Genomic DNA, 27,698 nt, shown 5'->3' on the forward strand with positions numbered 1-27,698 from the left:
TGAATTGGGTGGGGTAGTTTTCTGCGACTGCGCGGTAACGTCGGTGCGTGTATGCCATTACACTGCCCAGTGTACGCAGAGCTCCCTCCCCCTTCGCAGCTAAAGTGCTTAGCGACGGAAAGGGGTGGGTTTATGTGTCACGGGAGCTCAGGTTATACTGGTGTATCTATTCACAAATACAATCGATAATGCAGACTCAGATGGTAGGAAATGTCAGACATGTTGTCGGCCGAACAAAGCGTCCGGTGGATTCGCGTATCAAACAATTCCTTTGAATATACGCATAAAAGTATCCCGTAGGATAATCCAGGATTCTAAGATTTCTAAGCGGTGTAAGGAACAAAAGTAGCGCGCCTGGGGAAATCTAGATATTACGTACGCTATAAAGTATATTTTTGCGTCTTTGTATGGGAACGCGGGGCTTAATACTGTGTAGGAACAGAATATAATTTCAAACTGAAATAAGTTAAAAATAATAAATGATGAAATATATTTTTTATAACTAAATAACTTATGTTTTATTACCACACTGTGTGCTGTGCTGTAATATTTTATTTAGAGTGAAAAGACAATTTTTCGAAAACACGTTCCAGGGTCTATACTTTTAGTGCTTCTAGACCCAGGCAATGTCATTCATTTATTTGCTCAATTTCATACTTCTAGTCTAAAATATTTATAGATTGGGGAACCCCGTTGGAATATCTGTAGACACCAATACGTGAAACAGGATAAAACTTATTTTAAATAGGCAGTGATAGTTGCTTCTCCGAACGCCCTTAGTCGGGACCACTGATACGCTAATAGCACTCATCCGCGGTCCCGAAGTCGTCGAATAACCTAAAATAACGTTAGTCGCAAAATCTACCCCAATGAAAACAGATTGTTAATTTAAGATAGATTTCCCCGGAGGTAGTCTAGACGCGCTCAATCTCCCTAATCTTATTTATAGATCGAGAAACTACAGTTTTATGGAATGTAGTGAGAAAATACAGACAAACGAATGAAGGAGATATCTTAAAATAAGTGTTGGTTTGAAAGTATTTTCCAACTAAAGTTATTTTTATAGATATGTGGTAGAACATGTGATTACGACCGGAACACCTAGAAAGGTAGAACTCTCAGTGGTTCGATTCTGGCGGTACCACGGCCATATCTATTTCTGCCTAACAACATCAGTATTAACGCTGCTGTGTTGTGGTTTGAAGGGTGTAGTAAGGGAGACATACTTTTTCGACGCTATGCCTCGAAATGGTCCTCAGCAATAGCGACGCATCTGTGGTCGACCTAGTGTAGGCATCTTATCTTATCTAGGGTTGATTACAGATGTTAGTCTTTTGTGAAAAACTTGCAATAAGTTGTCAAATTGAGTCGGTGTTGTAAAGAATAACTGCCAATATTTATCCCTACTACGCCATGAGAAGTTTAAGTTCAAAAATATTATTGTAAACCTTCTACTTATGTAAAGGCTTTCTACACTGACAACCCCACACTAGGATTCCCTGTACCGTGGGTGCTATGAACACACTTGTATATGTTACAAATACCCAAAAAACATTTGTATATGTTACAAATACCCAAACATCCAGACCCAGAAACAGAAACCTAAATTCATAATTTAGATTTCTGACTGGCCGGGGATCGAACCTGGGACCCTCTGTGCGTCAGACCGGTATGGTGACCGCTCCGCTACGCGAGGTATTTACATATTCTAAACATCTGAATAGGTGCAGAAAAATAAAACGAACCCTTAAGAAACTCATTAAGATAAACACACATGCTTATGACTCAGATGTCACACAAAGATGCTTGTATGCTCTAGTTCGAAGATTAAAAGAGGCTGGGAATTGGGAGCACTGGTCCATCTCGGTTTGGTCCATTTCGGTAACAATACGATGTTTTTCCATAGATTTTTGATAATAAATTAAAAAAATTGCACTCATTGTCCCACATTAAGGTTCTTCCTGCGTTGTACCATTAACAGAAATATAAATTTATTTCGATATGTTTGACTGGGAATCGAACCCGGAACTCACTGTGTGACATACCGTTATGATGACCGCATTTATGTTATACTAATTATTTTAATTAATTATAATTATAATCATTTATTTCAGACAATATAGACAAAGATACAAAAGTATAATTGAATACAGAGGTCCATATTATATATACCTTACAGACTAATATATACTTATATATACTAATTATAAATGTATTAAATTAGTGTAAAAATTGTGTTAGTATTAACACATTTTCAACGTAGATAGAAACAGTAGTATAAGATACTCATAGATTTTTCTCTACATTAAAAACTTCTTGACACTTGACAGATATCATATTTTGTAATTGTCAAAAAAAGGTTACAAGTCCTGGTAACGTTTTGTATTACTCAAAATCACTTTTTTTATTCAGTACAATAGTTATTCAAAAACAAAATAGAGTGATTAATTTTGCGCCACTCTGTATAATCTTTTCTTTTATTTAAAAATACATGAAGTTCACTTGTACCCTTACCATACCATACCATACCATACCAATCAGCGCCCCTAGCGAATTATATTAGAGCTTAGAAATTGTATGGGCCAATACGTAAACAAATACCAAAACAGTCATATTTGTTGAAACGTAATAACTCATGGTAAGGGTACTGATAAGTGGTTACTGTCTTTCATGGACACCTATAAACTCCAAAAGGAATAGTCTTACTTCAAATGAGTCACATATGCTTTCCTACTCCTGAGAACAAAGTTTCTAACTATATCTCTCCCTTACCACACCCTTCAATCCAGAACACAGCAGTTACACTGCTGTTAAAAGCATAAATAATAGTTTCTTTTAATTCATCAGTAATGAAATTTGTACACTTACAGAATAAGTATGCTAACTTAATTATTCAGTAAATATTGCCGACTGTACATTCAGCTTTCATGGAATACTAACCTTTATCTTCAACTTATAAAGGCTAATTTCCTTTGAATACTACTCAAAAATCTTCACCAAGTTCTCTTTTTTCTTGTTACTATAAATTAAACCTTATATTAAGGAAGTAAAGTTTAATTTTGAGTAATGGTAATATGAGGTCTTTAGACCCAGCTAATGGTGTTTTTATTCTGCAAATAAACTTGACCTTTTTGCTTGTTACGTATTTTCTGAAAATATACATTTATGTATACAGGGTGAATTTTTCAACTGGGTGTGGATGGTGGAAGGGGAAATGTAGGGAATATCGAAAAATGCTGAAACCGTCATCAAACCTTTTCTATCCCTCTGCTGGGCAGGGGTCTCCTCTGGAGTGATGTAAAAGTTAAATGTACACCACTAATGTACTCAACCTCAGTTGTCTGTCTATCCATATCAAAGGGTTTCATCATAATATAGGTACATAGATAGTTTTTACAATGTTTGTATAACTATGGTCGCTATAACTACAAAGACAAAAAATAAAAAAAGGTTTTAAAAAAGAACTCCTATATATAAGAGCCCAATTTCGGCGTTCCTCGATTAATTTCATAAACTATTTCGAAAATGTATCATAATAAATAATTCATAGTGATACGGGACCCTTCGTGCGCGAGTTCGTCTCGTACTTGGTTAATTTTATTTGTAATAGTTATATGAAAAAATAAAATTGACGAAGTTGTAGTAAAATTGATCAAGTGTAGTACAGATCCGCCTTCTAAATATAGCAATATAATTTAGTTTAAGTATTCATATGCTTAAAAATCATTACAAAGGCAGAAATATGTAAAGATTAGCTGTATACCTGTCAAAACACCAAATCTGGACCTCTTTAACACTGAACCTTTTGTACCCAAGTTCGACTGGAACTTGGTCAATTTTATTTTTTAATATAACTAGTACCATTGGTAGCATCCTCGGTAGTATTACAAGTAAGTTGGAAGGTGGTAGAACCCATTGTGGTTCGACTCCGGCGGCACCACCGCCACACCTATTTCTGCTCATAACAGCAGTGTTAAGCGTTGCTGTGTTCTGATTTGAAGAGTATGGGAAGGGAGACATACTTTTCCGAGGCGTTCCAGCTTAGTCAAGTGTCGCGGTGCATCTGCGGCCGACTTCAGGTAGGAATATCCAATCCTATCTGGGATTGATTATAGATGTCCACAGTCACTTACCATCAGGTGGACTGAATGCTCGTCTGCTACTCCTATATTATAAAAAAAAGTATAGTTCACCCATCTAAATATAGGAATATATTTTAGTCTAAGTATCCATCCTTCCCACATAAAACTCCGTAAAAATTACACAAGCAGACAGATGTAAAGATTAGCTGTATATCTGTCAAAACACCAAGTCTGGACCTCTTTAACACGTTAACTGTGACGCACTGGGCCTAGTATTTATAGAAATGTAGCCACTTGTTCCACTGTAAGCGAAATCGCATTGAATAAACATTGAAAATTGCTATTAAATGACGAAGCTAGCGCTATCTTTAAATGTGAATTTGGGTTGTATATTATTATTAAGATTTTTTTAAGTTTTAGATATTATTGAAATACTAGCATCTTCAAAGTCCCTGCAAAATCATAAAAGGAAACTAAACCTTAATGGTTATTACTTAAGTAAATAATTTTAACCACGTTACATACAAAAAAAAATATCCAAAATGAAAAATCATTAAAATCGGTTTACGCACATTCGAATTAACTTACAAATTACAGTCAATAGAACAACTACCTTAAGACCATGGCATATCAATTAGTGATGTAATCCCCAATCACGGATTGTAATCAAAAACGTAATGATCGTGAACTTCGCAAGCCGGATGTGTATATTTTCATTGCCCTGAGATCAATGCGGAAGCCACTGAGATAAACCGAAAAATGAAATGTAATTTCCTGTGTGGTCTTTGAAGAGCTTTCAGTCTGCCCTTGAATGTCGAAATCAAAATATTTCAATCAAATATGAAAAATAAAATATTTATTTAACAATTTACATTAAACCAATTTTTAATAATCTACTCGTATGTATTGCCAATTCACAAGATGTTTTGTTATATTACTGAGGACGAGAAGTCTATTACCAAATTCAGGTAAGACTCCAAAACTTTTTTGGGGTTGATTATACAATTCATAGTGGGCAGGAACTACTACTTTCAAATAAATTGCATGTTCATTTTTAGGGTTCCGTACCCAACGGGTTAAAACAGAACCCGCTAAGCCTCCGCTGTCTGTCAGTCTGTCACAGGGCTCTATCTCTCTACAGAGTATGTATAACAACAGTAAGCTCTGATAACAAATACTAACAATAAATTTAAATTTAGTGGTACGGAACCCACCGGGCTTGACCTAGCGAGTTTGACTTGCACTTGGCCATTTATTATTAATGCAGTCTGCATATTGCTATTTTTTACAATACCACTTTCACCCATGGACATCTATAACTAATGCCATTTAGAGTAACGGTTCTATCTGTAACCAGTCGCAGATGCGTTGCCACTTCTGAAGACGGTCGCCTCATTTGTGAGCCAGGCACCCACCCTTCCGTCCCTATAGTTCCGGGAGTAGAATAGGACTACTGTATCTCCTGCCTGTCGTAAGAGGCGACTAAAAGGGGGCTTCCGGGGTTGCAGGTGGCAAGAGCGGGAGCTTGAACCGCCCGTCGGCGACCCCGGGAAGGACGGCTGTATGTGTGGTCGCATACCGTCGTACACACCAGATGGTGTGGCGAGTGCCAAGCTCACCTGGGCGGAGCCCGACGGGGCAATGCGCTAAGAGGACTCCAGTTGCGTTCTTTTGGAGATCCCGGAGTCCTCTACGTAGCGCCGAGGACGGCCACCGGGGGGGTTTTAGTGCGGTAAAAGTCCCACATAACCAGGCGTCACTCCCATGACGTCGGGAACCTTTTGAAGGTTTCCCCCTCGTAAAATAAAGGCACCCACCCTTCCAGTAGAACATAATAATTGCTTCCCGTTAGCATTAGATGTGGCGGTGATATGTACCCAATCAAACCATACCATTTTATACCAACTTTAAAACACTAATACTTAAATTTCATTAAAAGAAATGTGTAGTAACTATGGTAAGTAGCACATAATTAACAAGATACTTCTAAAATAACAAACGTCCTTCATCTTCAACTCAAAATGTTCTCTTTACACAACTTTCGTGCTATTTTTCACACTGAAAGTAAATAATCAAGATAGCGGTAGGGCTGTGTCGTAATTACAATTTAATATAATTTAATATAACGCATATATGAATGAAGTTTAATTTCAGTGATTTATAATATTAGTTAGGTGCAACAAAATAAAACTGAAATCAAAGGTAAGAACCCTTTGCGGTTCGACTCCGGCGGCACCACCGCCGCCTATTTCTGCCTAATAACAGCAGTGTTAAGCGCTGCTGTGTTCTGGTTTGAAGGGGTAAGGAAACATACTTTTCCGAAACGTTCCGGCTAAGTCCTCAAGGTTAGCGGCGCGTCTGTGGCCGACCTCATGTAGTAATCTAATCTTATCGGGGATTGATTACAGACGTCCATGGGCGGCAGTAGCCTCTTACCATCAGATGCACATTTTATCATTTGCAGTAATCATGTTCCTCATATTTCCTTCATCGTGAATAAAATAAATAATAGTTTAAAAAAACTAAAAAAATACACTTTTTATAGAAAATCCAACTAAAAAATAGAAAATATTTTTTTTTAAATTTGAATTAAGAATAGTGTAAATAAGATAAAATATTTTTTATTGTAAAAAAAGCGTGGGGTGCATGGTGTCAATAGTTATAAATATTTTATTGATAGATATTGAGTAGAAGGATTATCATTTTGATAATATCTTATTTATCTTATCTATACCCCACGCTTTTTTTTACAATAAAAAATATTTTTATCTTATTTACACTATTCTTAATTCAAATTTAAAAAAAAATATTTTCTATTTTTTAGTTGGATTTTCTATAAAAAGTGTATTTTTTTAGTTTTTTTAAACTATTATTTATTTTTTATTTTTTGGTCGAATTTTTTATAAAAGCGTATTTTTTAGTTTTTTTTTAACTATTATTTATTTTTCATTTTTAGTGAATATTTTAGCGATTATTTTAACGATTATTACGTAGCGTATTATCAAGTTTATCTTTCGAATCAGCATCAGCACCTTTGCTTAGCAGTGCAAAAATGAATATTGGGTCATTGTTTAACACAGCTGTATGAAGTGGTGTTTTACATTGGTGTTTATTTTTATTGTTAACGTGAAAATCCCAGAGGAGTTGTTGAATGACATCCGAATTGCCAATGCTAACTGCTTTCTTTCATAATTTATACCATATCCCAGGTCCTCTATCTTGGATAAAAGTAATCACGGAAAAAGGATGATAGAGCATCTTTTAAAAACAGGCGCTGATGGCAATACTCAAGAGAAAAACGGTCAACTGCTTTACATCTAGCCATTTCAAAAGGACGTCGTCCAATCATCGATTTAATATTACAGCATGATGATGTTAATATCAAAAATAATTATAGAATTTCTTCTCTTTCTCGTAGTTTAATTAATTTTACAGCTCGAGTTAATAATATAAGGTGTGACTATGACGATGAGCTGAAATCATATATGCCTTTACATTTCGCAGCAAGAAATGGGAACAATGAAATAGTGGAAATCTTGTTAAAGGAAGGTGCAGATGTTGAAGTGCTGAATGAATAAGGATGATGAGACACCGCTTCATGATGCTATTAACAACGGACGCGTCGAAGTTGAGGTCAGGTCAGGTCAGGTCAGGTCAGGTCAGGTCAGGTCAGGTCTGGTCAGGTCAGGTCAGGTCAGGTCAGGTCAGGTTAGGGGTAGGTTAGGTGATCGGCGCGCCTGATAGATTCCTTTATTGGTCTTAACGCAGACCTTGCGGGTCTCAGGAAAACAAAAATCGCTGATCCTGATTATCCTATTAAGGATAACGGGTCAGAATGTTTAAAATATTGAATTGTCATCGGTCCTTAATAAGTATGCCAAATTTCAAGTTAATCCGACGTTTTGAAGGGGGTTAAAATCATGTTCAAAGATTCCGTTACATACTAACATACCAACATACATACGTCTGAAGCTAATAAAAGCGTATTAAAAATAGTGTTTCCTTATACCACTTAAAAATATCTTAAAATACTTTTTTACTTCTAAAAGAAAGTTTATAGCTAGAGGCTTTGTTATATAAATGCAATTAATTTGAACCAAGCTTTTGTGTAAGGCGAGAGCCCTCAGGGTGTAAACTTAAGATTTAAGTGGCTTTTTGAGAGCTTTAAGAAGCTTTGAAAGTCAAAGCTTTCTACAATTTTCTTACGCTTGAAAATATCTCATTATTTTCAAAGACAAAGAGTTTTTCAAACAATAGTGTGGGGTGTAGATACTATTTGTCAACGTTTAACTTTTGTCGTTGTGGATTTTTTCTTTTAATCTTAGACCAGAAATAAAGATAACGCCCCGGGAACATTGTTTTGAGCACAAGTTTCATTTATGTGTTGTGTGCCATTGTATATTTCGCGTATGTAGTAAACTTGAACTTATTATGTAATAGTGAATTATATTTAACATATAAGTAATGGCAATTTAAATTAGTTTTTAAGCATATGATTCAACAAACCAGATTCTGCCTTGCATTGAACGCAACTGTCATAGTTTGTATAATAGTGTGTACCACACAATATGTATTCCTTAGTATTTTATTTGAGGGATCAAGTCTATGTTTTTATTCTTAGAATTTAATCTAACTTTCGCTTGTAGAGTTCTGTTTCTTTTGTCTTCAAGTTACACATTTAACAACTAAACCAATAGTTTTATTAATATTGGCTTTTTCAATTGTAAAAATATGTAAAAAATTAAAATATTAAAAAATTAAATAAATTATATTAGTAGCATTGATTGTCATATATATTGCTGTATATGTGTACTCTATTTTTCTATATGTTTTTTTGGAGTTTACTCCTTAAGAAACGATTTGAGTTATAAGGCCCGGTACGGAAATTTTATGAGGAGTAAAATCAAGTGTAACACGAAAAGTTGAGGCGTAACGGTAACCAAAATATGAATCAAGAGTGCTTTTATTTATATATATTTTCTATACAATGAATAAACTATCAACTGTATAAAAAGTAAGTCAGATGTAACTATGAGTACAATATTTCTTTTTGTGATTTAAAGAAATAAAAATAATTTATTGTTTTTTATCAAAAATATAACTTTGCCAGCCCTACATAGTTTTCTTCGTTGCATCCGACCGCTCCAATCAACGGTGTTAATTTTAGCCAGTCGAAATCGCGATGCCACCGGGGCCACCGTCCAGTGCTCCACGGAATCGCGCGTTCACCAAATGTTTAAAACCCCTGGCTTAAAATGTTACAAACCCCTGACTTGAAGTGTCGAACCCCTGTTTAAGAACCGCGTTTCACTTTAACGTTGTGGTAAGAAAGTGCAATTTGTTCAAAGTTTCTTTTTCTTTTATAAACAATTGAAGATATTCGCAGTTAGTGGTTTATAGTGGTTTATTGTTTTATTATTGTTTGGGTGTCAGTGTTTTGTTTATTTTGTGCTGGATTGTGGACCGAGTTGCCAGCTACGCTGTTTTTCAAATTTAAGGTAGGATTTCATTTGTTTTAAATTAGATATAACGTCAACTACGTTTGATTACAAAATAAAAAATCGAGTATTTTTTTAAAGTGGCTATTATTAAATAAATACCTTTCTCATTGAATTTCTGTAAATTTAATAATTATTCATTACTGTAAATACTGTTTTAAGTAATATTATTTTAATCTGTGTCCAAAAATGAAATTCGACATTTTTTATTTAAAAATAATAATTATCATGAATCTATATTGTGTATTAAAGTTGGAACTCGGAAATTCAAGTAACAGAATTAAAAATGAAATAAATAGTGTTGTACAACAGCACAACACTACTTGTTTTAGTAAGTGTGTAGTGTAACAAGTAGTGTTGTAGTGGTGTTATAGTGTGCAGTAAATGGTTAACAAAAGAGAATTCTTCTTAAAGCGATATCAGAACTAAAATATATTTACAAAAATCCGCTTACAAATTCAAATACTCTCATAAGACGCTATTGTGAAAAAATCTGCTTGACCCAGTAAATATGGCAACGAGTTAACCCACAAACCGATCTCGATCACGTCTCAAGACCTCTCTGGAACGAGGCTAGAATATCCAAAGGATCGCATAATAGACTATTAGATAGCCATTTTACACTTTGAGACTTTGCAGCGAAGTTTATAAACGCTAGCCGTAAATACAAGATTACGCGATAACGCTGATCTAAAATATTATGAGTGCAATTCGTTCGAAAAACAGACATTGCCAATAAATACTAGACAAGTGGTAAGGCATTCAAGCTTAGTCTTCAGGTATAGCGGCGCATTTGTGGGCCACCTAAAGTAAGGAACTAATCTTATCTGGGGGGTTACAGATGCTATTTGTAGCAGTAGCCACTTACCATCAGATGGACTGCATGCACTTCTGTTATTCCTATATTATAAAAAAAAACAGTGCGAAGCAACCACAATCCACAGGTCTGAAATATTATAAATGCAACTCTTTTGAAATCATTGAAAACAGGCAATGCCAGTAAATACTAGATAGCGTGATAAAAACGTAAAACAGTCACAATCCGTTGATCTTAAATATTCATTCCACAGTAGATCTTAAATACCGTTGATGTATCGTTTGAAAAGAAGTATTTATATAAGAAAGTCAGTGCAATGTAATCGTAAAGCAATCAATCCCAGACATTGATTTCAAACACTGTAGTGCAACGTTTGAAAAACAGACAGTGCCAATAAATACTAGAATCAGTGTGATGCATTTACATTTCAATACAAACACAATCCAGGCGTTGATCGTAAATACTGTAGTGCCACTCATTTGAAAAACAAAAATAGCCAATAAATACTAAGTAGTCATTGCAATTGAGTTTACATTTCTACGCAATTCAAACACGATCCAGTTGCTGATCTTAAATATTTTAGTGCCACTCGTTTTAAAAACAGAGACCGATAAGTAATAGAGAGCCAGAGCGATGCAATTTACATCTCAAAACAATACGAACACTATCGAGGCGGTGATTTTAAATACTTTTGTGCGATTCATTTGAAAAAATGAGGTTTCCAATAAATAATCAATACAATTAGACAAACCTGAACCATGCGCTAATCTTTAATGACACTCGTTTGTAAAACTTACATTGCCAATAAATATTTCAATATACGAGTATTAGGAACTTGATTCAGGTGCTAATCTTATTGCCATTCATTTGAAAAACAGATATTGCCAATAAATACCAGAGAGATATCGCGATGCAATGCAAATTCCAAAACAATAAAACACGATAAAGGCATTGATGTTAAATACTTTAACATCAATGCCTTTATGCCACTCGTTTGAAAAACATACAATGCACATGAACTAGACAGCCAGCGGAATGTGAAAATAAAACAATAAATTCTAGACGTTGATATTGAAAACAAAAATGCCACTCGTTTGAAAAACAGACATTATAATTTATAATATAAAATTCTAGCGTCACAATGTTATTTACCGTACTCCTCCGACGGCTTTACAGATTTTCACTAAATTTTATATGCATATTCAGTAGGTCTGAGAATCGGCTACTATCTATTTTTCATACCGCTAAGTGATAAGGGTTGTTCACCTTTAACATTTGGCAAACAACGTTTGCCGGGTCAGCTAGTAATTTATAGTAGACTAAGCAAGAATTTTGGCTAGACAGTTTGCACGATGCATATAGGGAAACGCGATCCTGGCGAGGATTTTAAATACTATATCTGCAAAATTTTCTTCCCCTATCGCTAATATATGATAGTGAATTTGGTGAATACAACGAGTAATATAATTGGTAGTACAAAGTTAATTATGATAATTGTAATGTTCCTGAAACTATTGTTGAGTAGACAAAATCTATAAAAATCTAAATAGAACTTTAATTAAAATCAAATTCTTGTGCACTTGTACAAATATTTGCAATTTCTTCCACGGTTCGTGTACTATGATTTGATAGCGTGGGTGGCAATTATCTGAAATAGAGAAATACGTTTATCTGCTATTTGTTAATGTTTGTGCTATTTTAACAGTTCTGCGAAGTTTGTCGGCCTGCTACGTGTAGATTGGTTTGACCAGCGCATGTATGTGTGACTATTTAGGCACAAACAATTGGGATAACTACATAAATGTTGGTCTAGCTACGTACACAAATATTTTGTAAAGGCAAATGGGCTATTGAAAAATTTGATGGGAACTACTTAATTAGTGGATATTTAGAATCTCTTGCCCTATCGTACTAATCATAACATATCACGAATACATATTATGTATGTAATCACTCATATATATTTTTGTTATTCTTAGTAATAATATTTCCATTTTTTTCCATTTCATTTCCATGACATAGGATTCAAAAATCGCCAATAATATGGGTACTCCTATTAAGATCCTACTGCATCCATCTACAGTCGTCGATGTCACAAAGTGTATCTTGAAATACTTAAAAAAAAAATACATATGTCAATCGATTTACGCAGCATTTTAAGACCATGATATTTTTCAGAACACCAAATTCTTAAACTGTTTAGTTTATGAAAAACCGTTTTATATATACACTATAATTAAATTCGCTATACATCTTCTTTACTATCTGTGCACTATGTGTGTACCTACCTACTACGTACTACTTCTCAGAACATATGGGAGCAAGGGTCATTGCTCCCACTTTATACGTTGACTGTGTTGTTTTATGTGTTACTTTTCTTTACATTGTATGATTTTACTTTGTTAGATTTTCTTAGTAAATTCTGCTTCATAATTAAGACGAAATATGAGAATTATATTTGTTTAATAAATTAACATTTTATTGTAGAGATATTTATGTCCAGTTTTCAAGTGTAATAAAAAGCTTTCATACACAAAAATGTTTAACAAAAATAGTCCCGTATTTTTTGTATAACATTGAAACAAAAAGACAATTTACAGCTTTATCGAAATATAGATAAAAATGCACCATACTTAAACTTAACAAAGACTAATTCTATTCATGTGAGCGGTTATAATATATAAACAAAAGCACCAATCAATCACCAAAGTGAGCAATAGCAAGCCGTTTGTTTCCCGCCCTACATCCCGCCCGTAACTGAGATGACATTGAAATGTACACAAGAAAAGCTGGGTTACATAGAAATTATGTGTATGTGTATGCACGTGATAGCCTAGTGGTTAAGAAACTCGGCCTCTCGATCGAGGGGTCCGAGGTTTAAATCCCAGGCACGCACCTCTAATTTTTTAAAGTTATGTCCGTATTAGAAATTAATTATCACTTGCTAAAAACGGTGAAGGAAAACATCGTGAGGAAACTCTGCATACCTGAGAGATTTATTGAAAAAAAAATGAATCTCAAGGTATGTGCAGTCTACCAATACGCCAGCTACTTGGCCAGCGCGGTGGACTGTGGCCTAATCCTTCTCATATGAGAGGAGACTCGTGACCAGCAGTGGGACAGTAATGGGTTGTTGATGATGTATGAACGTCAGTCACGTTAGTCTGATATAGGTTCGATATTTTAGCAAACCATTTGTAATAAACACAGTTATCATTGAGACAAAACCTGACTACTTAAAAATATCTTATATTACACCCAAAAAATATTCGAATCCAACGATATATAAGGTATCGTTAAAATCCATTGAGTTGTTGGGCTGCAGGATGTACCAAAGAATGAGACATACATACATAACTACATATGCACGAAAAACATTATTATCCATAGTCGGGTTGAAACAAAACATATCATATTCAGTTACATAAACAAAGACAATAACCAATCAATCACCAGATTGAGCAAACCGTTTATTTCTGCAACGTGGATATGACAGGGCGGCGAAGGCGTTTTCCGTCCTGCATCCCGCCCGTAACCGAGATGACATTGAAATGTACACAAGATACGTTCGGTTACATAGAAATGATGCGTATGTGTATGCACGTCAGTCGCGTTAGTCTGATATGGGTTCGATATTTTAGCAAACCATTTGTAATAAACACAGTTATCATTGAGACAAAAGTTGATTACTTAAAAATATCTTATAGTACACCCAGAAAATATTCGAATCCAACGATACCTTATATGTTAAAATCTGTTAAGCTGTTGGGCTGCAGGACCTGCCAAAGAATGAGACATACATACACACAAACATTACGTATGCTTGTGTGTATGTATGTCTCATACATCCATACATATGCACGAAAAACATGATTCCCCGTAGTCGGGTTGAAACAAAACATTGCATATTCAGTAACGTATGCAAAGACAATAACCAATCAATCACCAAAGCGAGCAAACGGTTTATTTCCGCAACGTGGATATGACAGGACGGCGAAGGCGTTTTACGCCCTACATCCCGCCCATACCGGAGATGACATTGAAATGTACACAAGATACGTTCCGTTACATCTAGACATGATAGGAAGCATATGTGTATGCATGTCAATCTATCTGTTTATTGGTTTAGGTTCAATATTTTTGCAAACCATTTTAAAAAATATAATTATTATCAATACAAAAAAAATCACGACTGATTAAAATGCATATTATGTTACCCTCACAATTTAGGCGAATCCAACATCTTATACATTCAAATCCGTGAGCTCATTGGCCGTAGAACGCGCTAAAGAATAATACATACACACACACACACACATACATACGTACGTACATACATACATATGCACGAAAATCATTATTCTCCGTAGTCGGGTTGAAACAACACATTGCATATGCAGTAACGTATGCTAAGACAATAACCAATCAATCACCAAAGCGAGCAAGCGGTTTATTTCCGCAACGTGGATATGACAGGGCGGTGAAGGCGTTTTCCGCCCTACATCCCGCCCGTATCGGAGATGACATTGAAATATACACAGCATATGTTACACAATACAGCAATATGTTACACATACAATTTAGGCGAATCCAACGAGTCTATGTTCAAATCCTTTAAGCTGTTTGGGCTCTAAAACGTGCCAAAGTATGAGACATGAACACACACACACACACATAAATACATACATACATACACACATGTGGACGATAAACACGATTCCCCGTAGTCGGGTTGAAACAAAACATCGCATATTCAGTAACGTATGCAAAGACAATAACCAATCAATCACGAGATTGAGCAAACGCTTTATTTCCGCAACGTGGATATGACAGGGCGGCGAAGGGGTTTTCCGCCCTACATCCCGCCCATATCGGAGATGACATTGAAATGTACACAAGATACGTTCCGTTACATCTAGAAGTGATAGGAAGCATATGTGCATGTCAGTCTATCTATGTATTGGCTTTAGATTCAATATTTTAACAATACATTTGTAATAAACATAGAATCATCGAAACCAAAACTTGACTTTAAAAATATAATCTATGCTACTCTCTTACTTACATTTATGTGTCCAATGTGTGTCCATATAAACATATAGATGTTTATATGTATATATATTTTGTACATAGGTACATCTCATTCTTTTGCACGTCCTACAGGCCAAATGGCTTGACGGATTTTAAAATATGAGGTGTCATTAGATTCGTCTTGATAGCGAGTGTCACTGAGTAGAAGGTTTAAAAAATTATAATTGTGTGTTTAATTTGCTTATTTTAACGGAACATTTGAATTCTGAACATAGGCAGATTTCTCGTTTTTGAAATATAACGTGTGACAATATTTTTTTTTATCTAGATCTTAAAGGTAAATAACGAAAACAGAGAAGTCAAAACTCAAAAAAGTCATAAATCTTCACATAATATATTTATATAATCTGTAGGGTATGTGACGTCATCCAGATAACCAGATGTCCAGCTCGTTGACCCATTTCACATTTTATCGGTCGATTGCAATCCAGATTCGTTTGTGAGTACGCAATAAACTTTTATTGGAACTGCATCTGTAATTTTTCATTACTGAGCGTAATTGGAATTGAACCTGGGTTTAAAGTGTATCATGGCTTAAAGTGATGTAATGTGGTGTAGTTATGTGGACGCCCGTCTGCGTTACTACTAACATACGATTGTTTAAGGGCAGCGTGATCAACTCCTTAAAAATAATTACCTCTAAAGATACAGTCAGAAACTCCTAAATTCGCAGTTACGCAGTTCAAAACTTCGAAAAATAAGAAAAAATCAATAACTTAAAAAAAAACTTAAAATCCGCTATCCTACTTATTTCATACCCTCAAGATGAGATGTAACGTGTGATGATGTAGAGATACAACCCTTAAGATGAGAATCCTGCGTCTAGTAGAGACAAAATTATTCAATCAGTCAATATTATTCCTACAATACTAAGAATTTTAACTACCAACATCTCCCCCTTTTGGGAGAAACCCCCAGAGTATGACTCACTATTTCAGATGACACAGCATAGAGCAGGAAAACGCGACAGGATCGCAACTATGTCATAGTCTTTTTGCAATTATCGCTACGGAATCGCTGCAAAGTCTCAGAGTGCACTTTGCATTCACACCTAACTATTGACAGAATTAATGAAATGAATACATTATATTCGAGCACTCTGTACACTCAACCAGGCGCATGAACAACTTGACGTATTTTCATGTAACTTGAGTGAATTCGCAATAGTTGTGCTTCATATAATATGTTCAATGAAGTAGGAATGTAGGTAAGAATTTAGTTAAGTGTTTAAAATAAGGCCTCTCTATCGTATTGGGTGTTTAGCCTGTAAGGATAGGTGTAATGGTGTTTTAAGAATAAATAAATAAATATTATAACAATACGAATTTTGTTTGAACTCTAGGGTCTGAAGTCTAAAGAGGAAAACCCATTCCCTTTGTAAGCAAAACATATTAAAATTCTCTACTTCCTGAGGTATCCCCTATAACATATATTCCATGAAAATAGTAACATTACGCAGAGTACACATAAATACAACATATTTGTATACTAAATTAATGTAAATCTCAGTTATATTTCTTTATGTAAATATTAATAAAACCTACGCCTAAAGAAAATCTGGTCATCCTCGAATCTATTTCAACGAAATCCCAAGCGAACGACGGCTGGATATTAAATCAAATGTCCGGGCACTTCGCGGCCGGATAAACCCGGAGATAGATCCGAGACTCTGTGATTTGACCGGAATTACTTCGTACACTCCGCCTAGTAATATACAAATAAGATACATAAGCTTATATATTGAGTATTGTCAACGTTTATATACTAAACATTTCATTTCATACACTTACTATCTCGGATTGATTGAAGTATTTATAATCAATCTATCCAATATTTTTACTACTAAAGATCGGCATTTGATAAGTACTTCATAAATTGTACTTCGATCTTTCGTAGGCAAAATTGTATGGGTACGTTTATATGTAGTTTGGGCATTGTCAAGATTTTCATACACAATTTTTCATTCCGCTTGACACTAACATATTGTGACCATATAAAGCAGTATTAGCTGAGTGACTTTTTTTTTTATAATATAAGAATAGCAGACGAGCATGCAGTCCACCTGATGTGGCTACTGCCGCCCATGGACATCTGTAATCAACCCCAGATAGGATTAGATATTCCTACCTGAGGTCGGCCACAGATGCGCCGCTACCCCTGAGGACTAAGCTGGGACGCCTCGGAAAAGTCTGTCTCCCTTACCACACCCTTCAAACCGGAACACAGCAGCGCCTAACACTGCTGTTATTAGGTAGAAATAGGTGTGGCGGTGGTGCCGCCGGAGTCGAACCACAAAGGGTTCTACCACCTTTAAAACTATTTTAAATTTAGCAATCCGAGGTTTGAAGTCCTCTGATCTGCCTTATTAAAATATACCAAAAATATCTCTATCTTACATAAACCTACACAAAACAGCACTAACTCTACTACTATGGGCCAATAGATGTAGCAATTATCTTAAAATAGCTCTACCACCTATTGTCTTCAACACAAGACTACGTAAACAAGTAAACTCTACCTACATCCTATACTCTACAACAATACCTATATATACGTAACATTGTACACCCGTCTGTCTGTCTGCGTATAATCTTCTAATAGAACACGTGATATGTTTTATTCATAACGCCACCTAGAGACTTGCCCTAAGGGATCGGAGTTGTGGAGAAAATTATTTCTTTAGGCTGGCAGAAAAAGTATATTTTTTTCCTTATTAACAACAGCTAGCTCTTTATGAGTGAGCAGTGATAGCAATAATAAAACTCGGCTTCTTGATCGATAGGTACGAGATTAGAATCCCAGGCACACACCTCTAAATATTCAAAGTAATATGCGAATAACTTCAGGGTTTTAATTCAAGTCATACATTTGTGATACATACATACTAGCAGTGATAGCCTAGTGGTTAAGAAACTCGGCCTCTCGATCGAAGGGTCCGAGATTCAAATCCCAGGTACGCACCCCTAATTTTTTCAAAGTTATGCGCGTATTATAAATTAATTATCACTTGCTAAACGATGAACGAAAACATCGTGAGGAAACCTGCATACCTGAAGATTTATAAAAAAAAGAAAAAAAATCTCAAAGGTATGTGAAGTATTGTGAAGTCTACCAATACGCACTTGGCCAGCGCGGTGGACTATGGCTTAATCCTTCTCATTATGAGAGACCCGTGTCCAGCAGTGGGAAAGTAATGGGTTGATGATGATGGCCTATTTACTACCTTGAAGCTTACCTAGAATATAAAGTATTTCCATTATACCTTTGAGTATCTTTCATCTATACTATGGTACTGTTGATATCCCTTAGGAGTTACAAAACATTTTACTGCCCACTGAGTATCAGAATGTAGTAGGGCTGACACGACGTCGTAACTGCGTGTCAAGGGCGCTAGAAATAGACTCATGTATCTAACAGTGTCTACTAATACGTAGCGTAGGGCGAGTATAAAAAGCGTAAAACCTATTAGGGTTAAGTAGAACCCTTTGCGGTTCGACTAGGGCACAACTGCCATACCTATTTCTGCCTTATGTTAGAGCGCTGATCTAGTTTCAAAGTTTACTTCTTATTATAAAAAAGCAGGTACAGACAGACAAATTAAAACGTGACTATGTCATAAAAAATAACACTAGACTTAGATTTTACTAACAAACGTTGTGTTTCCATATAAATAAAAAAATGTTAACGGTGAACAACCCTTATCACTTAGGGGTATGAAAAATAGATAGTAGCCGATTCTCAGACCTACTGAATGTGCGTATAAAATTTGGTGAAACTCGGTAAAGCCGTTTCGGAGGAGTACGGTAACTAACATTGTGACACGAGAATTTTATATAGTAGATTACGATAGCTCTTATAAATAAGGAGTGGCGTCCCTTTATACAAAAAATAAGTACCGTTGCAAAGTTATGAGTGTTGTTCCAAAAAAGTCTTTGGGGCAACATTAATTTGTATGATGCCAAGTGTTCTCATATACCTACAACGCTGAAAACTCCTACTTTACCTTTAAAATCCAAACTAACAATTTGGGTTTTTTCGTGTGTAAGCAAGCAGACCACTTGAGAGCAAGTGACGATTGCTGCTCATGGATTTCTGTAATCAACCCCAGATAAGATTGGTTTCCTACTTGAAGTCGACCATAGTTGAGTTGCTACCACTGAGGGCTGAGTTACAACGCCTTTGATAAAGATATTTATAAGATGAAAAGGTCCATAAAAGTGGAACATGATGTTCTCCCATATTAAACGAGTGTGCATCTTCCACACAATACAATAGGTATGATCCGAGTCAAAAAATGCTAGAATCAAAAATGACATGTACACAACAAAATAGGGACAGCGCAAAAATATTCTACAATTTTTAACCGACTTCCCAAAGGAAGAGAGGTTATCTATTCGTCGCATATATATTTTTTTTCTTTATACGATTAAAATAATTTTCATTTAGTAAAAAAATATATAGTAACATGAGTGTGAATTATACTTTTTATAGGTAAAGGTTATATTAACGAATGGCATACATAATTGAAATTGATTTTATATGCAGTAAGTACCTATGTGTTAAAATTGCATTTATCGTAAAGATTTGAAAAATAAACGAATAAACGTTTTATGAACAGAAAATTGTCTCTAAAAACGCCGGTTTTTCAGCGCCATAATTTTCTCAAACTTTTCCGTTAGAAAGTGAAACAGCAAATACGTTGCAAGCGAGACAGCACGAGATTCGTTTCCATTTACAACTCCATTCTCTTCCAACTCATATCACACACACAATGTGTCCCAGTGAATAGGTTTTTCATTCTGCAAACTTGTTCACGACTAAAGCGTATGATTGTCTGGCAGCACGTCACGGGCAATCTTCCAGACACCTTTCACGGGAATAAAGGGTAAAACCGAGTACTTTTCCCACGGGATAGAGGGATAAGCACCCCTTTGTGTTTAGAAACTTGCTACGCTCTATGTATATCTTGAAATGTAGATTTTTTACATTTTTAAACGAATGCAGAGGGTAATGTGTTTTAAGTGACTGTGACAGACGGACGAACAGACGCACGAGAGATTCTATGAGGTTTTTTGAATTTTTGTACGGAACCTTTAAAATGACATGTACATAATAAAGTACGGATAGTGGAAAAATCTGTGCCTACAAATTAGAATTTAACTTTTTTATCCTACTGCGGAGGGTAATGTGATTTCAGCGAACTTACGTACGAGTATAAGTATATCTCATGTTGTGTATATGTTGTGGCTGCGCGCGGACGTCGGAGGTCTTACCCGTGTCTACGCGTGCCTGTATAGGTCCTATAGCGGAGACGTGGAGACAACTCGATTATTCGAGCACGTCCAGTGGGCAACCGACAGAATGCTGCAGCAGTGTCCTTCGGCAGAGTTGGTGGTTCTCGGTGATTTCAACGCTCATCATGTTGATTGGCTGGGATCCCGGACCACCGACTTTGCCGGGAGATCTGCATATGACTTCTCCTTGGCATATGGGCTCTCTCAGGTCGTACCTGGTTTCACTAGGGTGCCTGATGTAGAGACCCATACTGCCTCTTTGCTGGACCTACTGCTGACTACCCATCCGGTGGACTACCAAGTAATGGTCAAGGCTCCCCTTGGATCCTCTGACCATTGCTTGGTAAGTTCGACTGTGCCCTTGTCGTACCCCGTGGAGACACGTCCCCCCGGGAGACGACAAGTTTGGCATTACAAGTCAGCAGACTGGGACGGATTCCGGGAGTTCCTGGCTTCGTACCCGTGGAGGCAGCTATGTTTCGTCTCGGGTGACCCTAGCTCGTGTGCTGAGTCTGTAACCGACGTGATACGGCAGGGTATGGAGTGTTTCATTCCAAACTCTGTCGTGTCCGTCGGCGGGCGGAGTCAGCCCTGGTTTGGTGGGTCTTGTGCTAAAGCGCTAAGCCTTAAGCAGGAGGCCTTCCAAACCTGGGCATCAGCACACGCTAGCAAGGACCCAAAAACCCCCGAGCTCCGAACCGCGTTTAATGCTGCCTCCCGTTCAGCGAAGAAGCATATGGCCAAGGCGAAGTCTAAGCACATCGGCAGAATTGGCGAGCGGCTACTTGGTTACCCCTCCGGGAGTCGAGCCTTCTGGTCGCTGGCCAAAGCTGTCGAGGGTAATTTCTGCCGGTCTTCACTACCGCCCCTGCGGAAACCAGATGATTCTCTGGCCCACACGGCAAAGGGGAAAGCCGATCTTCTTGGTACCCTCTTTGCCTCAAACTCGACTCTTGATGACACAGGGGCCACACCGCCTACCATCCCGCGGTGTGAGAGCTCTATGCCGGATATTCGCTTTACGCAGAAGGCTGTCAGGCGAGCTCTATTGTCCCTCGATATCAAGAAGTCGAGCGGGCCAGACGAAATCCCCGCAGTGGTGCTCAGGACGTGCGCTCCCGAGTTGGCTTAACGCGCCTATTCTCGCTTTCCTACACCACAGGACAAGTACCGTCTTCGTGGAAGGTTGCCCTTGTACACCCTATTCCCAAAAAGGGTGACCGCAGCGACCCGGCCAACTATAGGCCTATAGCGATAACCTCCCTGCTCTCAAAAGCTATGGAGCGTGTTGTAAACACGCAGCTCCTTAGGTACCTGGAAGAGCACCGGCTGATCAGCGATCACCAATATGGTTTTCGCAAGGGCCGATCAGCTGGTGATCTTCTTGCGTACCTCACTCACCGTTGGGCGCAGGCTGTTGAGAGCAACGGGGAGGCATTGGCCGTAAGCCTGGACATCGCTAAGGCCTTTGACCGGGTCTGGCATAGGGCCCTTCTCGCGAAGTTACCATCTTACGGTCTTCCCGAGAGGTTGTGCACATGGACTGCCAGCTTTCTGTCTGAGCGGCATATTAAGGTCGTAATTGACGGGTGCTGCTCAGACACGAAGCTCATCAACGCTGGCGTGCCCCAAGGGTCTGTATTATCTCCCACGCTTTTTATTCTGCATATCAATGATATGCTGCTAAAAATCGGTGGCATTCATTGCTATGCAGATGATAGCACGGGAGATGCTGTGTACACAGGCCGTGCGAACACCTCTCGGACATTCGTGGAAGAAAGCAGAATCCGACTTGTGTCTGAAATCGAGAACTCTCTGGAGCGGGTCTCGGAATGGGGTCGTCTTAACCTTGTTGAGTTCAACCCCTCGAAGACACAAGTCTGCGCGTTTACCGCTAAAAAAACCCCATTCGTCATAGCGCCTAAGTTCCAAAGTACCCCGCTCACCATTGGTAAAAGTGTAGGGATCCTGGGAGTCGACATCTCGTGCGACGTGCAGTATCGGAGTCATTTGGAAGTTAAAGCCAAGTTGGCTTCAAAGAAACTGGGCGTCCTAAACAGAGCCAAGCAGTACTTCACTGGGGGGCAACTCCTGCTGCTTTATAAAGCGCAAGTGAGGCCCCACATGGAGTACTGCTCGCATCTCTGGGCAGGGGCACCACAATACCAACTTAACCCACTTGACTCCGTACAGAAACGCGCGGTGCGAATCGTCGATGACCCAGTGATCTCTGATCAGTTAGAACCCTTAAGCCTTCGGAGGGACATAGGTTCCCTCTGCGTGTTCTACCGACTTTACAATGGTGAGTGTTCTGAGGAACTGTTTGATCTGGTGCCTACGTCGCCTTTCCTTCATCGCACCACTCGCCGAAGGATGAAGTTCCATCCACATCAACTGGACCCGTGGCGGTCCTCCACGGTTCGGTTTAATAGATCATTTTTGCCGCGTACGTGCAAAATGTGGAATGAACTTCCTCCTGAGGTATTCCCTCAGGACTATGACATGGGGCTCTTCAAGAGGGGTGTAAAAAGAGCTCTCCTTCAAAGCCGGCGATGCATTGGCGACTCCTCTGGTGTTGCAAATGTCCATAGGCGACGGTGACTGCTTTCCATCAGGCAGCCCGTCTGCCTTATCGTTAGGTTACATATAAAAAAAAAAAAAAAAAAAAAAAAAAAAAAAATCTCATTATCAGACACCACTTGGATTCAATGAAATTGTGAGAATAACCAACAAAATCGACCCAGCCGTTTCTATGATTAGTTAGAACAATGAAACAGACAGAGAAACAAAAATTATAGATGCGTTGCTACGAGTACTAATTATTTCTGTGTAATCTGACATTTTGTTACTTAATATTTTAATATAATATAATAACATACTTGATATTATATTAGTTATAAAATAATTGTGGAGGTAATTTTCTCCTACCCAACTGTGTTTGCACGCCGTAAAAGGCAAATAAAGATTATGATGATTACTGCCACCTCTGAGGACAAATATGGTCGCCTTTATAAAACTCAGTCGTAATCCAAACTTACTGAAACGCTAGTATTTCATACTAGTTACTAGGTCCAATTCTAGAAAATAAAAAGGATAATCTACTTTCTCATTTGAAAGCAGACGAGATTTCGGCATACATATGTAGGTTATATTTCATAACAGTCTCGTATGACAGACATAAAACGTAATAAATTACGTACTAAAAATATTTTCAGAGATGAAATATGTTTTTCGTGAAAAAATTTAGCACGTAGGATTATATTTTCGTGGAATACATTACGTTTCTACCTACCTATACATATTTATTAGCGAGTTATAAATATTAATATTAAATTTGAAGGTGGTAGAACCCTTTGTAATTCGACTCTGGCGGCACCACCGCCACACCTATTTCTACCTTATAACAGCAGTGTTAAGCGCTGCTGTGTTCCGGTTTGAAGGATGTGGTAAGGGAGACAGACTTTTCCGAGGCGTTCCAGCTTAGTCCTCAGGGGTAGCGGCGCATCTGTGGCCGACCTCAGGTAGGAATATCTAATCCTATCTGGGGTTGATTACAGATGTCCATGGGCGGCAGTAGCCACTTACCATCAGTCTGCTACTCATATATTACAAAAAAAAAATTAAGGTAGAAACATTATTAGCTCGCCTTGTTCGACAGTGGACACAGTCACGCCAATTTCTGCCTAATTATGCGGCAGTGTTAATTGTTGCTGTGTTTTGTTGTGAAGAGTAGGTATGGTAAGGGAGACATACCTTTCCGGGGCGTACCAACTTCGTCTTCAGGCGTAGCAACGAATCTGTACTATTACTCTGACCCCAATTAGTCATTTATTTTTATTTAGGACTAGCTGTGCCGTGTAAAGAAATAACGCGGGTGCAACCGCGGGGCACAGCTAGTTCTAAAATATAAGTAGCCTAAGTTACTCCTTATTTCATCAGTCAATAAAAGTCCCGTCAAAATCGGTTCAGCCATTTCAGAGATTAGCCAGGACAAACAGACAGACAGACAGAGAAAAATGTTATTGGTGTATGTACCGTATGTATATTCATATGTATGTAGTAAAAAGCGGTTATTTCAATATTACAAACGGACACTCCAATTTTATTTATATGTATTGATGTATAGATTGATTAGCATATAATGTCTATAGGTGAAAATATGCATTTACCATTAGGCTTACTACATGATCTATGTTATACTATGCTCTATTTCTTCCTTATAACTCGTTGAACTGTTGAAGGAAGCTGTACCCTAGGTAAAACGGCGTACAAAGGTAGAAACACATACCTACTAGATGCGTTCCAATTTAGGCACTGTAGGATTTAATTTTTCCTTTTTGGTCACATCATGGATTCCATCCTTTGGATTTAACGTCCATAAATATAATTAGCACTTCAAACCAATGATCAGCACAATCTTAATGTTTCATAACACTTATTTACGATTTATCCGCAAGGGCATTCCGTTTCCGGGCAAACAATCCTGGATATCAAGCAAACGAATCTACAAACAATGTAATAAATCCCATAAATACATTATTGGTGAGTCAGAACGCAAGGTGCAAATATGAATGAAGGCGCACTTGAGTCGAACGATCGACTTGCCCTAATTATGCAACACCAGTTTTAGACCAAGTCCACACATATACATAAACAAACGTTCCATTGCTAGTTTAAACAGGATGATCGCTTCCAAACCCAAAACATAGCAATCAATGGATATCGAAATAGAATTGTGTACGGTTCAAAATGTGGTTGTAATGAAAGGCCGTTTCGCCGTGACGTGATAAAGGAATGGTCTGAATACAATTTTATTGTTTCTCCATTGATCATAATTCCTCGCTAGTTGGGAGTTCAATGCCAGTTCTGCGTATATCAAACGAAATGGCAACATTATTGTTATTTTGTTGCAAGTATTTGTATCTCGGTCGAACAAAGAAGCTCTGTCGAGTTAATCGTGTTTCAAACATCCCGTTGAAATGCTTTGGCGCTTTGACGCGTAAGAAATCTTGAAGTATGTTTTAGTTGGCAGTTACATACACAGTTTTGTAGGGAAATAACCAGATTTTTTTAAAGTTACGGGTGCGAGATACTTCATTCATCTTGAAGTACATAGGTATATTTTTTTTAATTTTAAGGGTTGATACATTTTTCTATATTATAATGAGGTTTTCATTTTTATTTAATTAACATGTTTACCTTCGCCATATTTGATTGATTGTAGATATTGGTTACAGTGAAAATTTCTGCTTTTAGAGGAGTAAAATTGGTGTTTACAGTTTAGTAGTAAAGCTAAATGGATATAGCAAATTTAATACATAGCTAACTTAATACTAGGAGTTCTAGTAGGATTTTCTTCTTGGAATTAGTTAAAATGCCCATAGATGTATATAGGCAAAGCGGCCTTTTAACATCAAATTACCTGTATTTTCATTAACTGGTTCCAATTCATAACAGAGAAACGTAGCAACATCTATATTTTTTACATCTATTACCAAAATAAAAAATCTTCATCTCAGTTATGAAAGTATTCAAAAAAACTTTGTTAATTTTGTACAACACAAGAATATGCAAGTACCTACGTAAAGTGGATTTCTTTGCGTATGTAACATTTCACATTCAAAACGACTTTTACATATTCCTACTGTCTTAGTAGATGGAATAATTCATGCCGTTCGCTCCGATCAATATCTGCTAAAGTTAGGCTTGTGTCTGTATTCTAAATTATTCCAACGCCATTTGTCGTAACATTAATAAAATGTCTATTTACAGAAAGACTATTTATATTATTCTTGTTGACTGCGGAAATTTCAGATTTCCTTTGATGCTGATATTTTGTATCTATACCAAGAAGTCGGTGATTAAAATCGAAATGAACATCTGAGTTTTCGAAAATCATATATAGGCATGAGGTTTTAAACTTAATAAACCTATAAATCAGTTTCAAATCTGTATTAGCTAATTTTAGAAATTGGTCCAAGAATTTAGACCATACTTTCATAAAAAATTAAGTACTTTTCAATGAGTGACATAATCAGATAAGCTTGTCTTATTCGTATCGTAATTATAATAAATAAATATTATTATCGTAGGGTTGGTGGTAAAAAAATACGTTCTCATTTTTATTGTTATTATTGTAATAGAATTCATTGATAAATTCCCACTTCATTCCACTCTCGTTCCTTCAGTGAATCCATAATAATATTATCTTGTACACAAAAGCTAAACCAAAATCGATATAAGATAAAAATAGACTCCGCACCAAAAGTTCATTACAACGTTTTACGGCCGAATAGAAAACGGTTATAACCTCAAAATTCTTGCTCATTTCCACATCAAAAACTCATTGAAGGCCGAAGGTGTTAGAACTAAATAGTTACTACAACTTGACCTATATGTACGTAGTGTAGTGATGTTTAGATGCTACAAACTGTAAATGTAATGTGGGGCCCCTAACAATCGATGGGGCCCCTCAAATAATGAGCTACATATTTTTGTTTAGAATAGATATTTATTATAGCTAAGTCTATGAAATGAACGAATAATTTAGAAATGAATTATCACTTGCTAAAAACGATGAAGGAAAATATCGTGAGGAAACCTGCATATCTAAGAGATTTAGAAAAAAACAAATCTCACTACGGCCTAACCCTTCTCATTATGAGAGGAGACCCGTGCCCAGCAGTGGGACAATAATGGGTTGATGATGGTAGCTAAGTGGGATTTTTTTTTTATTATTTTCATGTCATAAATTTTATTTATACTTTAAAATTTTACTTTGTATAGTTCGGTATTAAAATGGCAATGCTTAGACTTTCTGGGGCCCTTGATTTGAGGGCCCTTGTCAATTAGTTAGACTTGCTGCCCTATTGTTACGTCATTGCATGTCCAGTTGGAATTCCGGACAGTATTGGAA

At 37.0% G+C, this 27,698-nt stretch overlaps 1 protein-coding gene across 2 annotated transcripts in view; it reads left to right on the plus strand.

The window, feature by feature from the left end:
* The first annotated feature begins 9,266 nt into the window (after positions 1–9,266).
* The window catches only part of LOC140754737 (uncharacterized), a 76,646-nt gene continuing 58,214 nt past the window's right edge, over positions 9,267–27,698 (plus strand). The window contains exon 1 of one of the 2 annotated variants that reach the window (XM_073089818.1): positions 9,267–9,580. The gene's annotated coding sequence lies outside the window, so the exon portion shown is untranslated. The remainder of the gene's footprint in view (positions 9,581–27,698) is intronic. The other variant, XM_073089820.1, reaches the window with a different exon arrangement.

The sequence above is a fragment of the Epargyreus clarus genome, unplaced genomic scaffold (genome assembly GCF_041222505.1).
Source record: "Epargyreus clarus isolate Ecla_fem2 unplaced genomic scaffold, WU_Ecla_fem_2.2 ptg000031l, whole genome shotgun sequence".
Lineage (NCBI taxonomy): Eukaryota > Metazoa > Arthropoda > Insecta > Lepidoptera > Hesperiidae > Epargyreus > Epargyreus clarus.